Genomic DNA, 21,403 nt, shown 5'->3' with positions numbered 1-21,403 from the left:
CTTTCCATCAATGTCAATCTTCAACAACAGTTCTGGGACTCGAAATCTCTATTAAACATGTAAGTAGGGAATATTTTATGAATTATGAAAAGTGCAAGTTTTTAAGTGAACTTAATCATTTAAGTTACAGTAAATATTCAAACAGACCTATTTTAAATGACTAATCTAGGACTTTGATTCATAAATTGTAAATTTGATGTTTCATGTGCTACAAAACCTTTATGGATACCCAGTAAAGGATTACTGATTTGCAAGTTCCACTTATTTTGCTAATATAAAATAAGTATTCGACCAGACACAAGTCTATTCTTTTCTAACTATATACTTGTGTCAAAATATGTCAAAACATATGTCAAGAACCAGGTTAAAACATTGGATGTGGCCAAACACATATTGCTTTTAGATTATGTATAAAAGGCATTGTGTAATACGAAGTTTACAGTATTGTAGCCTATAAAGACATTACATTATAGGACATACAAGTCATTGTATAAGGCGTGCACAAAATATCCATTTTCGTTTTTACGAATCATATACTTAGATAAAGCGATATTGCATCAGACTTATTGATTTATGGTAACCTCTATAAAATTATTCAAATACCGAAATATGCTTGTATTTTTATTACAAAAATATCAGACAAAAGTTTTTTGGATAACTGTATCCCTGGCCAATCCTTAAAGAAATTCCCTGTTATCTCTAGTAGCGTACTTACAATAAATTATAAAGTTCCTTGCATTAAGTTAAAAAAAGCATTTTGCACATTATAGATCAATATTATAGTTTATGCGTATTCACCATTTTATATTTTGAAAAATATGGCGTTTATGAATGAATGTGTACTTTGATTGAAGGCTGTGAGTGTAATTTATAAACAAAGTGCTTATTGCAGTATGATTATACAAAATATATATGTATCCTTTAATTCGTTCTCTTCCTTATTTATATATTTTTATAAATAGAATATTGGTTCTATGACATTATATAGAATTCTACATTTTCATTAATTAGAGAAAGTAACCTTCTTGTTAGAATTATGTAACAAAGTCACACCTATTTAATTTAATGTGTTTTTATACATCACCGCGTCAAGATATTATAGTATTATTTTAAATTTTTCAATATATAGGCCTTGCTTAGTATAGCCATCCTTGGCAACGAAATGATTATCGTTCTGATAAAAATCTTTCCTCGCAACCTGAAAGCTTTGAAGACAGCTTTTTATGATATTAGTCTCTTTATTGATATTAAAGAATATACATAACATAATTTTTTATGTATCAATTACAAATATGTTTTTACGTTATACTTTAGTAACCATACGAAATAAACTTAGATAATAATTCATAAATTTTAAACATTACAGAGTAATAGATGTATTATGGCAATTAGCATCTTTTCGGTATATTGTAAGTAGGCCTATATGTAACTACTGATACATCTCAGATTAATTCAAACGCATGTAGATTAATCCTATAGATTACACTCAAACCTCCCTGTAACCCAACCCAGTAGCGCCCTGGGCACATTCTACAGGTAAATTTGCATCTTGATGGCGTCATTCTACGGCTCGACAGGGATCGTAAATGGCCACCTTACTAATGGTCTGGCTGCCCCATTAATGATCATTCATGGCAGTATTAATGTTCAAATGCCTGTCATTATCTTTTTCAGTCCTAATTTATTGCTGATTTTAGGTCGCGAATAATTGTATGGGATAATTATTCAAATAAATTATAAATTTTTCGATTGATTATATAAAACGTAACAATAAATGTTCTTATAATGTAATCTATAATGCTAAAAGAGTTTCTTAATATTTTAATAGTTATTTTATGTTTTAAAATCCATAAAGTAGTATCAATCGAAAGGTTTACTAAATAAATGTAATTTTCCCTTTGATACAAGAGAATATTAATTTCCTATGTTAATCTTATGATTGTTTTTTATATCGTTTAAATCAGCTTATTAGTGAGCTTATTACGAGTGTTATGTGGCCAATTATTGCTTCTCTGAGTTATAATCAATTCACTAAACAAGTAAGTGTAACATGTTTCTTTAAAACAATCTGATAACGTTTATTACAATAATACAATGTGAGGGGGTGCTCACAAAAACAGAAATAAACATCCTCCTCACTTATTTATTCCTTCTGCTTCCAACTAGTACACATAACAACGTTTTATTGTCAGACGTTTTGGTGAAAACGTACGTTTCATTACCCGTTAATGCGGACAGACTGGAGAACATTTATACAGAATATAAACTTTACATCCCATTTACATAATTTTAAAAATGCGGCTGTTGAGGAATATAATCTCCAATAATGCTCAGCCAAACTCCATGGATGGACAATCTTGAATTTACAAAATCATTCTTCTTCAAGAAGAAATGAAGTATCATACAAAATTTAAAGTCTACGCGATGTGTTACAGATATTGTTTATATTTATGTTTTGATTTCATATGTTAAAATTCGATGTGACATTAATCATTAATGTTCCTTATATGAAAATAAAGCTTCACACAAAACTTCATGGCTATTCTCTATGGTAATTCGTTCTCGAGATAACGTTTGGACTGATGAACGGACAGACAGACATACATATAGGTAGACAAACTGACTACGAATGAACCATTTTGAACTCGTTGTGTTTGAATACGAGCTTTTTTCGAGATGTGGCAGACAAACAGACAGACATTAAACTGTTCTTGTTCCTGTATTGACAGAGTTTGCCAACGGTCAGCTAATAAACTCCGTCTCCTTGGGGTTACCTAAATTGAGATGGTCCGTAAGTAAACAGATAATTTAATGGTTACTGGAATTGGAAGAGTACCCAAAAACTCAGCATCTTGGCAATTTGATCATCATCTTATAGTCTGGTAGTGCCCTAAATCCTAGGTAATTAAATGCTAATTTTCTGTTCCCCAAATTATATTTTAATTGCATCGGAGTTTTCCCTAACTTATTTATTTGTGTAACAAATATATCTTGAAAACGGTAAAATACAAAACTGGAGGTTAACGGGATTGGAAAAGTATCCGAAAACTTAGCATCAAGATGCTAAGATCAAGATAATTTGATCATCATCTTATAGTCTGGTAGTGCTCTTTACTTCTACTCAAAATTATTTTAGTTTGTCAAGTTAAACAACGAATACTAAAGTAATTAAATGTTAATTTTCTGTTCCCTAAATTATATTTCCATTGCATTTAAGTTATTCCTAATTTATTTATATGTGTAACAAATATATCTTGTAAACGGTAAAATACAAAACTGGAGATCGTATGGGATTAAAAATGTATCCGACCACTCAGTATCTTGAGAAGTTTATTCTCATCTTATACTCTGGTAATGCTAGTTACCTGTGCTAAAGAGTATGTTAGTCTGTCTAGTTAAACAATGAAACCTCAAATAACTAAATGTTAATTTATTTTCCATAAATTATATTTAAATTGAATCAAAGCTATTCCTATATTATTTATTTTTATTGGCTGAGGATCAGGGAAGCCAGCTTCCAAAGGGCTAGAAATTTTAATTTGTCTTTCCACACAAAACCGTGACAATAAACTGACCAACAGATTTAAATTTGTTTTTAAATCTTCATTTCTGTATATTATGCATCATGGAAGTTTTAGAATTGCGCTCGCGCATATATTCTGTGGGAAACTATGACGGCTGTGAGAAAATACCAGAATAAATTCAGTTATAAACAAATTCAGTACGTTCCAATGGATTTAAACACTGATATTATGCACTGATAAATGATCAAATATACAAATGTTATATGTAATTATATAACTTGAGAAATATGTCATATATAGAAGTGAAATTGTATGTGAAACTTCATTTATAATACACAGCTAAAAAGTGTAGCATAATGATATCTATCATACAGAATGATAACACAATTTATTATGTTTACCGAGGGATTTAAAATTGTATTTTTCGTATTATTGTCTGCCATTACACCTATCCATGGTGAAATAAGCTATATATTTTCATAATAAACGTCAGAGAAGCCTGGTACGCGACATGCGGTCTAGTGTAATTCTACCTTATTACTTTAAGTTGTAACGGTGTTTAGATTTTCATACACTTTTTAAAAATAAATATGAATTTAAAGTAAATGATACGTAGTGATACATCTAATTGCTGAGACTTATAAGTATTACTTTTATCGTCCCAACGACATAATGAGACTTCTATTATCAATCTAGTCGTTTCAATTAAAGATTTAAATACTTTCCCTACCTAAATTAAGACAAAGGTGAAACAGTGTATAGAATATTTACCATCAAGGGATGGAAAAGCAATTTGAGACACCTAAGGTCGTAAGGTTGGAGCCAAATCGATTTGGGAGAAAGCCAAAACAAACATTACTTCCTATCTGCAACGCCATGAAAGTTGTCCTTACGGGTTTTATTGTATTTTACTCAAAGATAGTATTTTGTCATATAATTAAATCGTGCGCTGTATTCATATAGGGATGTTCAGACCAACAGAGAAAATTATCCGTCTCAAATAGGCATTTGATAAAATTTTATATAAATATTACTTTCCTTGAAAATAATTTTAAAAAACCGTAACTGCATACACGAAGTAAACTCTTCAACTAAAGAATGTAGCTTATCGCATAAATGAAATATTCCTTATCCATTTAGACGGTGGTAAAGGTTTAGCCGACAGATTCGATTTCAAACACAAGCAATGGTGTTGGTGGATAAATAAAAATAAGAGTGCTATAGACCTTTTCTGCGGTAATTTTAGATTTAGATGACAGATTCGACTGTCAGTTTTTAAATAAAAAATTACGTGATTAGTTTCAGACAACAGGATTGACGGTCAAATCGTATAACATTTTCTGGAGGTTCTATAAAGTATATTTTTCTTCTTTAATTTGTACTTTTGCAAAATACTGCATGCCTACTTAAATCCATTAATATTATCATAAAATCTAACACATAAAGTCGCCTACTTACGACCTGCGGTTAGTTGTCTTCTATATAATAATAGTCATCCTGGAACTTTACTAATAATCAAATGAACAATAACACTATCAACTTTTGATGTTAGAGAGAGAGAGAGAGAGAGACAGAGAGAGAGAGAGAGAGAGAGAGAGAGATAGAGAGAGAGAGAGAGAGAGAGAGAGAGAGAGAGAGAGAGAGAGAGAGAGAGAGAGACAGAGAGAGAGAGAGAGAGAGAGAGAGAGAGAGAGAGAGAGAGAGAGAGAGAGAGATAGAGAGAGAGATAGAGAGAGAGAGAGAGAGAGAGAGAGAGAGAGAGAGAGAGAGAGAGAGAGAGAGAGAGAGAGAGAGAGAGAGAGAGAGAGAGAGAGAGAGAGAGAGAGAGAGAGAGAGAGAGAGAGAAAGAGAGAGAGAGAGAGAGAGAGGTAACACAGTAAAATTTGACTCTGAATTTTTTTACCAGTTTCATTATAGCGGCTACATTTGATAAGTGTGTTCCTAATTAAATATAGTAATATATTTGAAATCATTTATTCTACGATTATTTCAATGTACTAACGCTTTATATATAAAAGCGGAACGGTTCATAACATTTTAACACCGCGGATTATATTTCTCTTGCATACATACAATATGAAGGATTTTGTTTGACAGACATGATGTACGATATCATTTAAATTCCTATAGTGCTCTTAAAATACAAGGTATTGTCACAGATCTTTAATGGCTTACAAATTTATTACGCATCTGGGTCAAAACGTATATGTGAGAAAACAGACATATTCTTGTTTATTTAAAAAAAAACAACCAGCCAGATTTAAACCAATTTTAAATTGAGATTATTCTATATTTTTCAAATGTAATTATTTACATACGTGTGATTGATCTTTTAGAGGCGGAAAAAAATACTTATATGCACATCAATAATTAAAATTGGATAACTTTACAGTTGTAAGAAGTTTATGCATTGAAAACATATGCTTACTTATTCTAGGCATAAAACCTACTGTAAGTTCTGGTGTACAAAATCTTTAGATTAGCCTGAATTTATGTTTAGCTATCATAATTTTGTATCCTTTTTGAACAAAATTAATTGACGGTTACGATGCCATTTATTGGTTTTTATGTAATAAAAATGTTGCTTTAGCTTTCTAAAATTACCTCAGATTTAATTTTTCGTTCCCATACATGTCAGAAGGAGAGTTTTTGTTTGATGAAGTTTATTTTATTAGATACAATCATGCTTGTTGCAAGTTATAGGACTTAAAACTATTAGAAAGATAGTTTTTATTAGGAGCCCCATACTAACGCGAGACAATTGTAACGGTCGGTTTTAGGCCAGCGTTTCACCGGCAATACGTCATTTCCACGTACCTTATCGACATTAACGGTTGTGTTACCGTAAGTTTCAGATTGATAATGAGGCCTGAAGCGAGTTTATCCATCAATGACGTAGTCAATATGCTACTGTCTACCGTAAAGTCACGTTAATTTGCGGACCACATCATCAGTATTCAATTGACCTCCATGACAATATCAATTAACTAACTTAGACATAAATGTTAGTTAATCAATTTAGAGCTGGCAGTAAAACCGTTAGTATATGAAATGATCGCAAGTATAAAGAAATACTCAGTGGTGTTTTTCATACGTATTATCTCTTTCGTTGAGTGGTAAGTGAAGTGAAGTTAGGTTGGTTTATAAGAACAAGTAAAATCTAAATCTCGAGAATTACAACACTTGTATGGAATTTACAATGTTAAATTCGACCTCACACTAACTTTTATTACATCTTGATAGGTATTAGCAGGGTTTACAGAAGGGGATAAAGTGGATACCAGTCAAAACAGGGTACAGGTATTGAAGCAAAATCTGGGATATTTTATTTACTATTCCAACGTCTGGAGAGTGAAACTTTTAATATACGCTATTTATTACAACCGTTAATAAACGGTCCTTGGAGAATCGATTTTGCAGTATTTTACTCTTATATATTAGTTTGTGAATAATGTAATCCAAATATCAATTTTCTGTAGAATTTTTGAGATAAGATTCAAAAGTAAATTTTATTGAAATTCATGATTTTTTATCTCGGTTTTTTTTTATGAATTCCTTTGTTATTTGAGCGTAAAAATTAGTTTTAGTTAATGGATGGAACTGTCGAGCACAATTTAATGCAAAGAATGTTAATAAAATCTTGTACAAGAGTTTTTCTGCAATTAATAAATATCTTTCCCTATGCATTAATTAGGAAATAGGTAACATGATATCTTATCATCATTTAAAAATAAAAGAAACATTTAATTATTTTCCATAATAAAGGAAACCAAATTATTGCACAGTTTTTAAAGTAAGAATAACATTTCATCATAGCTTACACGAAATGAAATATACATATGAGAAAATTTTTCATGTTAATATTTGTATATAATTATAATTTTTTTAACTGTAGTTTTCATTACAGGAGTAAAATCTATAACAAAATTTTTTTAAATTTAAGTATTTTCGGTAAAATAAGTAACGCTTGTAACATTTATAATATACTACTTTTAAGATTGAGCTTTTCTAATCTGTATTAATGAATACAGGAATACAATTTATATATATATATATATATATATATATATATATATATATATATTGAAGTCATTTTTATAAAATAAATATGACTATGTACTTACTAAATAAATATATTACTGACAAAATTCAAAACAACAGTTATTGAATATGTCTTATGTATTACACTGTTACATTGTGTTATGGTTCATATTTATCCTTTTTTATCACCTAAGTTATAATATTAGCACAGAATATTTTCGGTGAGAAAATACACTGAACTCATGTAAATATTAATTAAATGAATGGATACTTCTCATGTAATTTATATTTTTAGGTTGATGAAAACAATTATGACACTCAACCTTTTACTAACTAACCGATAAGGTAAAGTTGTTTACTGAAAAAATTATGGTTGCCTGTAAAGTCGGTTTTACGGGCGAAGATTTTACGTGACAACGTCTTTTTCTCGGTAGAATATTTATTGATATGAATATTATTAAATCGCACAATAGGAACAAGGAATTGAATGAAAATAAGAATTGCACAAATTTTAACTATAGAAATAGATTTTGTTTACTAAAACATTGTACATAATTTGAAATTAATTAAAATTTGTTATTTTAAATGGTAAAGTTGAATAAAACATTTACTAAAATTGGAATTTGAAATTCTTGGTAAACACAGTTAAATTCTAACTCCGCGCGCGTGGTGATTGGTCGGTTTAGTTCGTTTGTTTGGTCGCACTGTTATGACAGGTTAGAGGTTATAATTTGTTATTTTAAATGTTTGACTAGCAATACGCGCTGTTTCTTCTCAATCGACTGAATTACGATTGATTGCAGAGTGATTTAAACTAATAATTTACTTAACACTATCAACATTTGTCAATAGTATGACATAACCTATAAACTCAGTTTCTCAACTTTTGTGTCAATCTAACAATTAATCAATCAATCATAGTTTACGATAATGAAATATCAGTGTACAATTATTTAACTTTATTGTTGTAGTTGTTGTAAATGACGAATCTAAGCACTCCACATTTTCACGAATAAACATAGTTATCTGCTTTATCCCGTGCGGCGGACCCACAGTTATCTGCTTTATCCCGTGCGGATCCCGTGCGGCGGACCCACTGGACGGGCATCGTAACGTTACCGGGCGTTACACTTTTTCATGAGTGACTCAGAGCCGCAACCTAATTTAAGACGTTGTCACGTCAAAAACATGAGGATTGAAAAACCGAAACAACCAGTTTTACAAGGTGCGTTTAAAAAACACGCAATTTAATTCAATTTATGCTGAACTTGTTATGTAATACAGCACTGAACAATTTAAGATTTCATTAATAAATTAAATCGTATGATCATAGTAAAACAAGCTAACATAAAAAAAAAAAAATGAAAGCGTAAAATGTACATCTAACGAAACAGTATGGAGCAGTATAGTGTCTGTATTAACGTTTAAGATCAAGGATTTTACTCAGTATACGGTAGTTTCCAGGTACTCCAACCAATCTGAACAAGTGGTGTACTGTAAATGTTAGGATTGAACAAGACCGTATAACAGCAAAGTTAGTTAAGACAAGATTTACGACCTGCAAGTTTCTCTCCTATCTAAACTGATTACTCGGAGAAGCTGCCCGCCTGGGACAACATGGAACCTTACGATGGGCTGTTAACATTACACATTAAAACAATTGATGTCCAAACGTACATCTCACAAATTTTATGTCGTTAGTTTTCAACTCGTTAACACCGGGGCTTAGGTATCCTGGAGTAGGACTTAAGGCTTATTATAACGTTCAATGTTGTATCTGATATATTTGTTACGATTTTGTAACTTACTCTCATTGTGACAAATTAATTCTAGTCGCTTATCTACATGAAATATAGGTATACGATAACGTTTTAAAAGATGTTACACGATCTTTGAATTTGTTTTAATATTGTTAAAAGGGACTAGTGTTAAAAGTAACGATTTAGATTTACAGTAGATTAGAAATACAGAATGAAGCATTGCAATAAACTCATCAATTTAAGTATAGCATGGAACTAAATAATACCACTGAGCGTTGACTGCTTTAACCTACTGTATGTCTACAATACCAGATCGGCGCTCTACACTCAAAAGACTCATGCGCTGCGGCCGCCATCTTTGTTAGATATTAGCTCTGATCCGTGCTTAAAACGAGTGTACGATGTGGCCACTTTATTTTATTCTTTCCTCTAGTTATTTTCAACAAAATACTACTAGCGAAGTAGAATCAGCTGTTAACTAAATAATACACAAGTGTCTCACACTGGTCAAAAAAGTCACGTAACTTAGAGCGTGGGTTTGCAGCCGTCGCTTTCCACCCTAATACAGACTACTTCATGAACGGGTTTCTTGATGAAAAACGATATAACTTATCCATGTTTTGACGAATTATTCTAATGAAAAAACATTTTTCTCTTTTAAATCATGTTATCCAAATTTGTAGGACATACTTTATATGTTGTTTACATACATTTTTGATTAAGCAAAAGCCTCTTAGATGTAAGGACATCAATAGCATTGTGCACCTGATGCGCACGGAAAAAACTATTTCATATTAATCATAAAAAAATTTAAATAATGTTGAGTCGATAACATATATTTCGGTAAGAATCAAAATATAATGTATAGGAATCGTCAATAATAACTAAAATTTCAAACATTCACACTACATTAAAACCTAGTGAAATTTGCAGTTTTATCTATCATACTTATTTTATTCATGAAGAATTTCCTACGTACAATGCTGGTTAACAATCTGGTAATTGAGTGGTTTCCCAGTCATATACCATAAACTCGCAGCAGCGTAAAATGAATTTCGACATTATAAAAAAAAAAATTGATTTCTTACTGAAATTGATATTTTAGAATAATCAGTTTTGTACTCAAGCCATATCAATTGGGTCTTTGCTCCTGGACTAAACCCTTAAATATATTTATAATATTATAATAAAATACAAAATAAGATTTTTATTGATCATTAGGCATTACATGCAATAGATCACGTCTGAATACTTATTATAACAGTAAAATATTATCAAAACAATTTAAATTAATCACTCAATGATAGAAGACGCAATAGATTACATATAAAAGTGTATTATAATAATACAATAATGTTAGTGAGACAAAAGTATACTATTTAGTAGAACAATACACTAGAAAACTATCCCACTGATGTCAGATGAAAAAACTCTGATGTCATAAAATGGCCTTTCTACCAGCTACTTATACATAACCGTTTTAAATTTTTTAATGTAACACTGTGAGCTTTCAAAGGTAGTTTATTGAATACATACATTCCAATGGTCACATATGAAGTTTGAATTTTAGAAAGTCTTGTAAAAGTTTTGCTGATCAGGTTAGTGCCTCGGGTATTGCGAATATGAATGTGTTCATTCAGTGTCAAGTTTTGAAAATTATTTTTCACATGGATCAAGTATTAAAAATGTAGAGTTTGATAACTGTTAAAATTGCTTCTTTTTAAAAATCGCCCTAGAATCATCATTGAAATTAGCATCCGCTGTAACTCTCATGGTTTTTTTCTGAGACAATAAAATTTTATCAATACCAGATGCATTGCCCCACAAGAGCAGACCATAACTAATGATGCTCGGAAACAGTGCAAAGTAAACCATTCTTAGAGTATCTTTGGAAACATAAAGTTTTAGTTTTCTCAATAAATATACCACTCTGCTCACTTTTTCATGAACATAATCAACATTATATGCCAAGTCAGCGTAGGATCTAGAAACATACCTTATAATTTTACACTCTCATTTGTTGCTTCTTTCAAAATTGCTCTGTTCAGAGTAAATACTAAGTGTTGTGTCTTATCTGTGTTCATAAATAACATATTGGCTTTATACCAGTTATCGGCTTGATTTAAAATAATTTTAAAATCAATTACAATTAAATCTAATGAAGGTTGAGTTGTAAAAAAGTAACGTCATCAGCAAATATAACCGATCTGAAATTGACATCGACATCTAAATCATTATCTAAGACTAAAAACAAAAGTGGGCCCAGAACGGACTCCTGTGGTACCCCATGGCAAACCCCGGCATAATTAGAGTAGGTAATATTGCTGAAAACAGTTTGAAAACGATTACTGACATAGGAATTAAATAGGGAATTTTCAATACCAATTATTCCATAATTCTCTAACTTGTTGAACAAAATTCCCCAGTCGACGCAGTCAAACGCCCAAGAAATATCAGATAAGGTGGCTCCTGTAGGTAAACCTAGCTCAAACTTGGAAAGTATTTGGGATACAAGTCCCTCGACCGCGTCGATCGTAGACATTCCACACTTAAATCCAAACTGAATCTTACTGAAAAGATTGTTAATCTCGAAAAAAGAAGTTAATTGAGATTTTAAGACGGTTTCAAACACTTTGGAAAACAGGGGACCGGAGAGATCGCTCTATAGCTGTTTATTTCACCGTAGTTACCTTTCTTAAAATAGGTACTACCTTAGACATTTTCGACTTATCGGGAAATCTTCCCTCTAGTAGAAAAGCATTTATACATTTAGCCAGTGGATGTGGTATTGCATCGATTACACCCTTCACAATTAATGACGATATGCTATATACGTCACAGATTCACGAGGCTTTAAACCCCAAAACCAAACCACCAGTCACTGGACGCCAATTAAAGAGCTGGGAAGGGGCCGCCAGGGTACTGCGTTGCAGCAGATCAATAGCAGAAGATGATAGAAGAGAGAGGCTCTGTCGAATGTCGTCCACAGCACTGATTCAGTACTTACTGAAGTCCTCAGCATCGGGTTGCACATGATTTGATGGTCTATCTCTGCCGATTTCACGATTCACAATAGTCCAAGCAGCCTTACACTTGTTATCCGCTTATTAATGAATTCTTCATTTGACTCCCTTCTTGCAACTTGTAAAGCTTTTCTGTAGGTCCTCTTGGCTGCTTGATATGCTTATCTGCAAGCATTTTGTCCAGAATGGCGCAGAACGACAAAGCAGTGCCATGACACGGTTTTTCATGAGGTGTATATGAGGACAATACCATGAGTTGCGCTTTGGTCTGGGCTTAAAAGGTTTCCGCTTGACTTGTAGATGGACATTCATCCAACAGATAAAGATATCATGAAATTTATCATACATAGCCTCAGATTCCAAACGGCTAAGAGTGGAATCATAATCTATTAAGCTTAAGGTGCGTGAAAAATCGCCTAACAGAGTTTTGGAAGTCAGTCGATATTTAATTGAACGATTTTCATTCGTTGAGTTCCGATTCCCAAAATACACCGTGTTGAATTTTGTGTATGCCTCAGATATCTCCATACTCAGAAAACTGTGATCTGATATGGACCAGTCATGAAATTCTACTCTGTAAAAAGAAAGATCCAGGTTGGTAGCAATGTTGTCGATGCAAGCTTTGCCTCTGGTAGGTTTAAAATTAGTGCAGTATAATCCTGCAGACCGTAGTACATTGTGCCAACTAGAAGCGATGTTCCCGGAAATATGAACTTCAATGTTGAAATCACCGATCGATACCAGGTCATAACCAAAATGAACAAGTGAATCTATATCAGGTCTAGTTGTGTAAGGAATATTTTGTCATTACTACCACTTGGCTTGTAGATATATATAATTATCATTTTACGGTTCAATCGCACAAACTTCAAAATTCTTCACAATACAGAATTGCTTTACGTTAATTACACGAAAACTAACAGTCTTCAAAGGGTCCTTATGAAACCCTTGCACTATATCCAGTATGAGGAGTAAAAGTATTTATGGGAAGTGGATTTAAATTATTAGTGCTGTTTACGTCGCATAGAGACTTATTTAAGTTTCTACAATTGCTGGAATCGGATCGGACATAAAAGGTTCCCCTGTAGTCAGAAGAGATTCAGGCGTGAGCGAAGGAATTGAACAGACTAAAGATAGAGGATACGATGGAACAAGAGGTTGATGTCGATGAAGCGATGCAGCGTCATTACGACCAGGCAGAGGCGGGAAATCGGTAAAATTTGAGAGTGACGAATCGCCAGTTTTTAGGCCAGAAGGACCAGACACTGACAGTAAAACTGGATCAGGAGCCCTGGCTGGTGTTATTGGCTTATTTCCTTTCTGTACTGCCCATTTTCAAATAATATGAAATATATAATTAGCTATGTCACTCGCGTGATTGAAATGCAAGAATCGGAATAAGTGACGTTGTTGGGAATCCAAGTCCAATGGCTTTATGTCCGGGAAATTAATTGCTAGTTCTTTAAAATGTTTGTTAAATGTTCTTATATTTATATTTTCTCCACAATAAGAACTAAGGTCAAATCTTGTGGGGATTGTAGAGACGAGAAAATACACTTTGGGTAAGGATTCCACCATAGTTTCGTATGCCACAACGACTCGTCGAATATTTATATCGGGCCGTTCTAGGTTGTTAGTCCCAGCAATGCAAATCCGAAATTCGTTTTCCTTTATGTATTTCTGGTCGGCACTAACCGTTTTGACAATTTCTTTAATGGGGGCACCTGGTAGTACTGAACTAGGTTTTAGTAAAGATGTCTTAGAATTGAACTTTTTATCAAGAAGTTGATTAGGACCTCTCCCGTGTTTATCACTGTACAATGATACAGATATATTAAAATGTATCTTCTGCTTTATATTTCGCCTTCTTTTATTGGTCCGCAATGAATAACGTTTTTCCAAATTTTCATCGTGACCTACTATTGTTGGATGTATAACTTCATGATGTTCGTGGTACTTGTTAGATGTTGGTACAGGAGGCACCGGCGCTACCAGAACAACAGGATCGAGGAACGGCGTTTTGTGCATCATTCTATCAGATACATCATTATTCTTGTGTAGGGTTTCAACCCTAACATTTAAACAGTTGATATTGTCATTCAAAGAAACTATTATATTTATTGGTTGGTTTTATTTTATAAGGATAGGATAGATAAATCGGATTTAAGACTTTCAATTTCGTTATTTAATTTATCGTTTTCAGTTGATAACTAATTTGAGTCGAATAAACAGGTCCAAACGCTGCTTCAAACAGCGATGCTTTGTTCTTGTTCGATTGTTATTGCTTGGACTTTTTCAATTAAACTGTTTCTTTGGATTACTAATTCATTAATACGAACAATCAGTTCATCTTTAGATTTCAAGCATAAATTGTCTGTTTGGCATTGTCTGTCTACAGTTTTCGGCACTATCAAGATTTGAGAGGTCAACGGAGTAGATACTGTACTACTTTTGACAGATGAGGTCTCAGGCGATAACAAGAAAGGGGTCAAAGATCGCATTGTAACGGGGTGTTTGCCGGTATGTGAGTGTTTACGGCGTATTATCTCTGTATAATCAGAAGTAGTGCGAACTTACGCAAAGCAATCCTTCCCAAGACACCTCCAAATAACCTCACCACTGACCAGCGCCCTGTCATAGCGATATTTATAACGGTCAATAATAATGCATGTTTTCTCTATTTGAACAGATTTCATGATATTAATATTATGTTAATTCAAATCGGTATATAGGCCCACCCGGGTAGCAACTGCCTGAAAGACAGAGAATACCAGCAATGCGGGTTTGGTATCAAGAAATTGCAGGCGCTGCGGCGTAGCCAGAAAAATCTACTAGCAGGGAAGATATCTAACAACTAAGCCTTTATCAGTGAGGGGAACAGGGATTCCCCGCGGGACAGTAGTAACCCATGCGGCGGCTGCACTGCAATGCGCGAGACAGATGCGTAGTGGTTTGATCAGTTCATATTTATACCGGTTGATCCATCTTCGTGGAATTCATTAAGCACGATGATTTCACTTCTAACCTCCACTAATTACTTTCAACAATAAAGAACAGTGTTCCACTAAATTGGCATGTATTATAACCAGTACAAGAACTACGTAAATAAAATTACCTGATAATATTATTTTTCATTATAGACCACGCAACGAACACTTTAAAGTAATTTATTTCGGGAGAATTAAAACACGAGTGTCACACGGAGGTACCTGATTACCAACCTACAAAGATTTACATTTTTGCTCATATACTGTACAATAATAGAATGATTCGTGTTAAAATATGAATTGCAGACTCAAAAATGAGAACTACTTGCAAACGGTAATCATGATAATGGACAACATAGATGGTCAAACGGAAAAAGCTTTTTCCAAGGAAGTGAAGTGTGAAATATAAATGTACAAAAGTGTCTCTATTTGCCGACCTTATACAACAGAGCACGATGTTTACCCAACCTAGATCTCTAGATGTCGACCCTAACTATAATATATTTCTTGCTCTGTTATTCCCTCTCGTTTTTTATAGTTACCCTTACCTCATTGTTGTGGCACTCTTTATATAAATAAATAGTCGTTTTCCACAGAACTATTGAAGCATTTATTCATTACAATAGCTCATATTATGCATTTTTTTAATACAACAATTTGCACTAAGACATACTGTCTTGAAGTATTGATAAACATTAAATGTTGTAATAGTATTTCAAATGAACTTTGTTTGACTAAGTATAAATAGCTTAAACAATAAGTAATTTTAATAAATAAAAAAAACTACTTAAAATAAATCAACACACCCAAGACAACTATTAATAAGTAGGCTACACAAGTATTGTTAAATGACCAACTCGTATAATTTTTAGGAATAAATGATAATTACCAAAACATAGGTAATTAACAAATTTCACCAAATGATAGAACTAGAGATTTAAGTTGGCCTCTTTTTACATACATACGTACAAGAATTCCCAAAATTATAACATAATTTTATAAAAAATAACGATGGAGAATGCCTAATATTTTGTCCTATATGCATTTCTATTCACCCGAGACAGTAGTATAAATATATTGTTAATATTACCTGATTAGTAAAAAATTTTTATCACTTATGTATAAATTTGGCTTTAATAACATTAATATTTCTTTAAATATATTTTCATAAGTATACAAATAAATTTATTTTTATTAAACTTACTCAACATACAAAGTAACTCGCCCATAATAGTGAAAAGGAGAATTTCACAATGAGTTATAAAAAACTTACTAATTGGGGTACGATATATTATGTTAATACCTCACGCTTGTGTTCTGAAGATAACAATACATCAATGACCAATACAAGTCTTTTTTAAGGATTTCATAAATCTTCCATTATTTTACGTTAGGATAGCGTGTGATATATATATATATATATATATATATATATATATATATATATATATATATATATATATATATATATGTTACATATAATAATAGCAAATATCTAATATCCAATGTCTTTTTAAACCATCTATAGCAAAAAAAGGTTTAAAAAGAAGTTTTTTATACAGTCCTATAATTTTTATTTGATAAGAATTGATGGGATAACTTAAAAAAAGAATTAAGTGGATAATCCCTCATGTTTTATAAATAAGCTACTCTATTCTTCACGTTTTCTGCAGGTTATTTCCATTAATTAATTAGCAATTAAACTTTTTATTTTAGCTTCGCATGTTTATACAACGTTCAGTTCATCGTATTCATCTATTACCGTTGATAATTAATTTCAATCCTACTTATTAAAACACATATTAAATTAACCTAGTTAGCTAAATAGCAAGGCTCTTTAACATCCACTATAATTAGATTTAATGGAATGGATTATAGTTTATAAAACGTTAAGCACACTTTTTCTAATTAAAACCTGAACCAAAGTTTGATAAAGATTGAAACTATCACACAGTACTTGTAGGTTGTTTTAATATTTAGCAAAGTAAAAGTTTTGACGTGTACTCTATTGAAAGTTTCAATACAAAATGATCACAAGCTGCATAATCACAGTTGATGTCAGTAACATTGAACTCAACCAGTAATGAACCCTTTTGTGCAAGTCTCGACATATCGTCACACGTCTTGTCTCATCCCGTGACGTTGGTGATTAGATACATAATTATCTAGAGCTTTCCATCAATGTCAACTTTTACAACATTTTAGAAACTTGACATCTCTATTAAACATTTAATTAGAGAAAAGTAAAAGAACACTGAAATGTATAATAAATCACTATTTTCAACTTGATTAAGACTTTAAATATTAAAAATTGTTTAACAACTTACACATATTTTTAATTTTGTTATCAGTGGAGTAAGTAATTTGTGAACTTTTTTTACTTTACAGATTACAGGTTGTCCAGGGATTACTCACATCAACCAAGCACTAATTACAGTATGCTTATATAAATAATATTTATGAGGTGTTTAACGCATTCCCTTTCTTATTTACAATTAAAAAAAATAGATTAATGTTATTATAATGAATCCCATTTTTTTAATTAAGAAGTAAATTATTCTTCTTGTTAAAACTAATTGGCAATATCATAAAAAATTTTGTTTTGTTTATTTTTATCCACCGATTCAAGATATTTTTGAGATAAATATAATCCTTCAATATATCGGCCTCGTTCGGAAAAGTCATTATAGGCCGCAAAGTCATAATTTAGTTATATATTTCCTCCTAACATTAAAGGTTACAAGACGGACCTATATTATATAAGTCTTTTCATTTTTATTATAGATTAAGTTAACAAACTTATTTTCGTTTATCCTGGGCCAAATTAAATTTTTACATCGCAAAAAATGTTAATTTAGCACCTCTTTGAAATGAAATTGTGAAATTTAATTTGGAAAATTAAGCGTTTAAACAATAAAACAATTATTGAAGACTTTTATACCTAAATTTAGGTGATTATAGGACACTTACATAAACATTTCATATTAATTCTTGTATATTAATCTCATGGATTGCATTCAATATTTCCCTTAACCCAACCCCTTAGCGATCTAGGCACATTCTACAGGTATAATTTGCATTTTGATGCATTCTAAGACTCGACATGGATTGTAAATGGCCACCTTACTAATGGTTTGGACGCCCCATTAATTAGCTTTCATGACAGTATTAGTTTTTAAATGGCTGTCTGCTACCATTACAACGTGTGTGTAAGAACAAGACACGTTTCTTAACTTTTACTGCTTAATATTTCGTCACCTTTCAGTGAAATTAACAAACGCTTGTATAAATAAAATATAAACAAATTAAGAATGAAGGTTATAAACACACTGTAAACAACAAAAACGTATGGTTTCGAAACAAGTAAATTCAACCTTTTCCTAAACACAGAGATAGATAAAATTGTTTAAATATATAATTTTAAATCACTTAATTAATATATATATATATATATATATATATATATATATATATATATATATATATATATATATGTTCCCACGTAGAACGATTATATCGTATGTCTATAGATGTAACTCACCACCAGGCGGCGGAGCTGCAAAGTATAATGGTTATCAAAGGGCAGTTACATATAATTATTACATAGCCAAACACTGTCAAGGCCCTAGGTTTTTTATGTATATTTGTCTGTAATATCAATTTCTGGTTTGAACATAAAGCTTGAGTGTTTTACCACTTTATAATAAAGTACATGTACGTGTACAATGGCTATAAACATACACTTTTGACAGATTCTCTCGATCTTTGCAACATGGTAAACTCTGCAATGGTGTTTGAAATATAATTCAGTTGAACCAACAGTGCTTATACATGAGCAAGGCTTATGATACGCATGCGAAGCCGCGGAAACAGCCAGTATTTAATATAATGCAAAATTTAAGATAAAAGTGAAATTTGACACATTGAAATCTATATATGTTACTGTGTCAAATGTTAAAATATCATTTCGAATACTCTCATAGTATAAATAAAAATATTTACCCTTTGTTTTAACTTGGTCATCGTGGTTACTCCCAAACCTATTGTAAACATGTCCCATAAAGTGTAGCCACATAATATATAATTTACAAATGTACCGCAATAAAAATCGATGTTGACTAAAACAAAATAAAAAATCTACATTACTTTTTGATCTCGAAGTACCATTAAGATTTACGGACAGACAGTGTCACATGAACAGGCCAACTATGAAAGAATGTTTTACAGCCCGTTGAGTTTAAGAGTGTTTCTTGAGATTTGATAGGAACACACAGACCGACATGCATATATCACGACATTGCTCTAGACTTACTATTGAAAGCATTTGCTAACGCTCACCTAGTAAAACGCACTCCCATCGAGATTGCCTAAATTGAGATGGCCCAGAAGGAAGCAGGCAATAATAAGTGCTATATTACGGCCATACAGAGACAATAAAGAAACACCTGGGGTGTCAAATGGCCTCAAATCAGGGGGCTCCTAGATTTGGAGCAAAGCCAAAATAAGCGCGAGCTTTTATATATGACGTTTCATATCTCTTCGGGTGTAAATACAACTTGTGTCCATCCATTGTTACGTTACGTACTATTCAAGCTAAACTATGACACAATTTCCTTGACTTACTGAACCACAAGTCATGCACTATTGCTGTTAGCAATAACAAATGCTGGAAAAATTGTGTTTTCAGAAAGTAATAAACAGATTTAGAAAGTACATACTGTATAAGTTAAGATGTAATATAGAAGATAACATTGAGAAATATTTTATTTAAGATTCGTCGTGAAAATCAAAATTTTACCTGCGTGATATGAATTAGATTTAGTTCTTTAACGTTATTATCACAATTCACAGTGTAGTACCTGGGGTTCTAATGTTTATTATTTAAATTAAGGTAACACTAGAATCACATGATGCCATTTTCAGGGCAAAAACCTATTTAAAAATATACTAATACTGGACGCCGTCCTTATTTATATAAATGCAAAAACCAAATACATATCAAAATAGGGTTTCGCTGTTATGGATATTTAAACTTAGATAGTAATAAAAAATATTGCTATAAAATATTATAATTTTTTATTTAAACTACATAACCATTTTCACAAAAATTTAGGGCACGAGGGGGTTTATTTCAATTTTTTTTAAAAATAAAGAACGCTTTTGGCCTAAATAATATTTTTTTAACAAGATTAGCAATTCGTATTAATTATCCAGTGGCGCTTCCAGTTGCCCTTACGTGTCATAACACGAATGTTTCAACCCCAACAACGAAATAGACGAGATCCAATTTGTATTTTTTTAATATAGACATTTTTGTGAAGTTAGTATGATACATAATTTTTTGAAAAAAATTTACCATAATAAACGAAATTGGCATCCAAATAGAGGGTGACGATATCCATTACCGACGATGATTTAACTCTTATTTTTGTAGCTCCGACAAAGACTTTAATCAGTGTGGGGTTAAAATCTCCATAATCCGAGGTAATTTAATATTTACATCCCTTTCAAAAACTTTTCAATGAATTCATCTATTATGATATATTTCTGTATTGATTGAAAGAAAAACTTGGTTATGTAGCAAATTATACCACAATTAATAGTGGTCATGGAATTATTACAAATATCATATATATTGACTACTAATATTAGAGTTGGAAGAGCCATGTGAAAAAAAGAAAATAAGAGCGCTAGTAATAAAACAAAACGGGAATAACAATTTTTGTATTTGATATCTATTTTAAAACATAAAATAGTATTATATTGAATTGTTTGTTCACAACCCCCCTCTTCATCCCCCACCATCACTCGCCCCCCCCATCGCTCTCTCTCTCTCTCTCTCTCTCTCTCTCTCTCTCTCTCTCAATCTTTCTCTCTTTATTGTAGTTTACCGAATTGTTTCTGGTTTGCTTTTTACTTGACGTATTAGAAAGAAGAGTGGACTAAATATGAAGCCCTGGAGCTCTATAGTACAACCCCCTTTTCACCAATCTAACGTCTAAAATTTCTAATAAATGTGTTCTATTAATAAGTTGTGATTTGAGGTACTTGCGTGGCACTCATCGTAA

At 31.9% G+C, this 21,403-nt stretch overlaps 1 protein-coding gene across 9 annotated transcripts in view; it reads left to right on the top strand.

Moving 5' to 3' along the window:
- LOC124366111 (RING finger protein nhl-1) overlaps positions 1 to 21,403 on the top strand; it is a 356,620-nt gene that overhangs the window by 179,076 nt on the left and 156,141 nt on the right. The gene's annotated exons all lie outside the window — the stretch shown is intronic.

The sequence above is a fragment of the Homalodisca vitripennis genome, chromosome 7, assembly GCF_021130785.1.
Source record: "Homalodisca vitripennis isolate AUS2020 chromosome 7, UT_GWSS_2.1, whole genome shotgun sequence".
In the NCBI taxonomy this organism is placed as follows: Eukaryota; Metazoa; Arthropoda; class Insecta; order Hemiptera; family Cicadellidae; genus Homalodisca; species Homalodisca vitripennis.
This window is presented reverse-complemented; position numbering and strand designations above follow the sequence as displayed.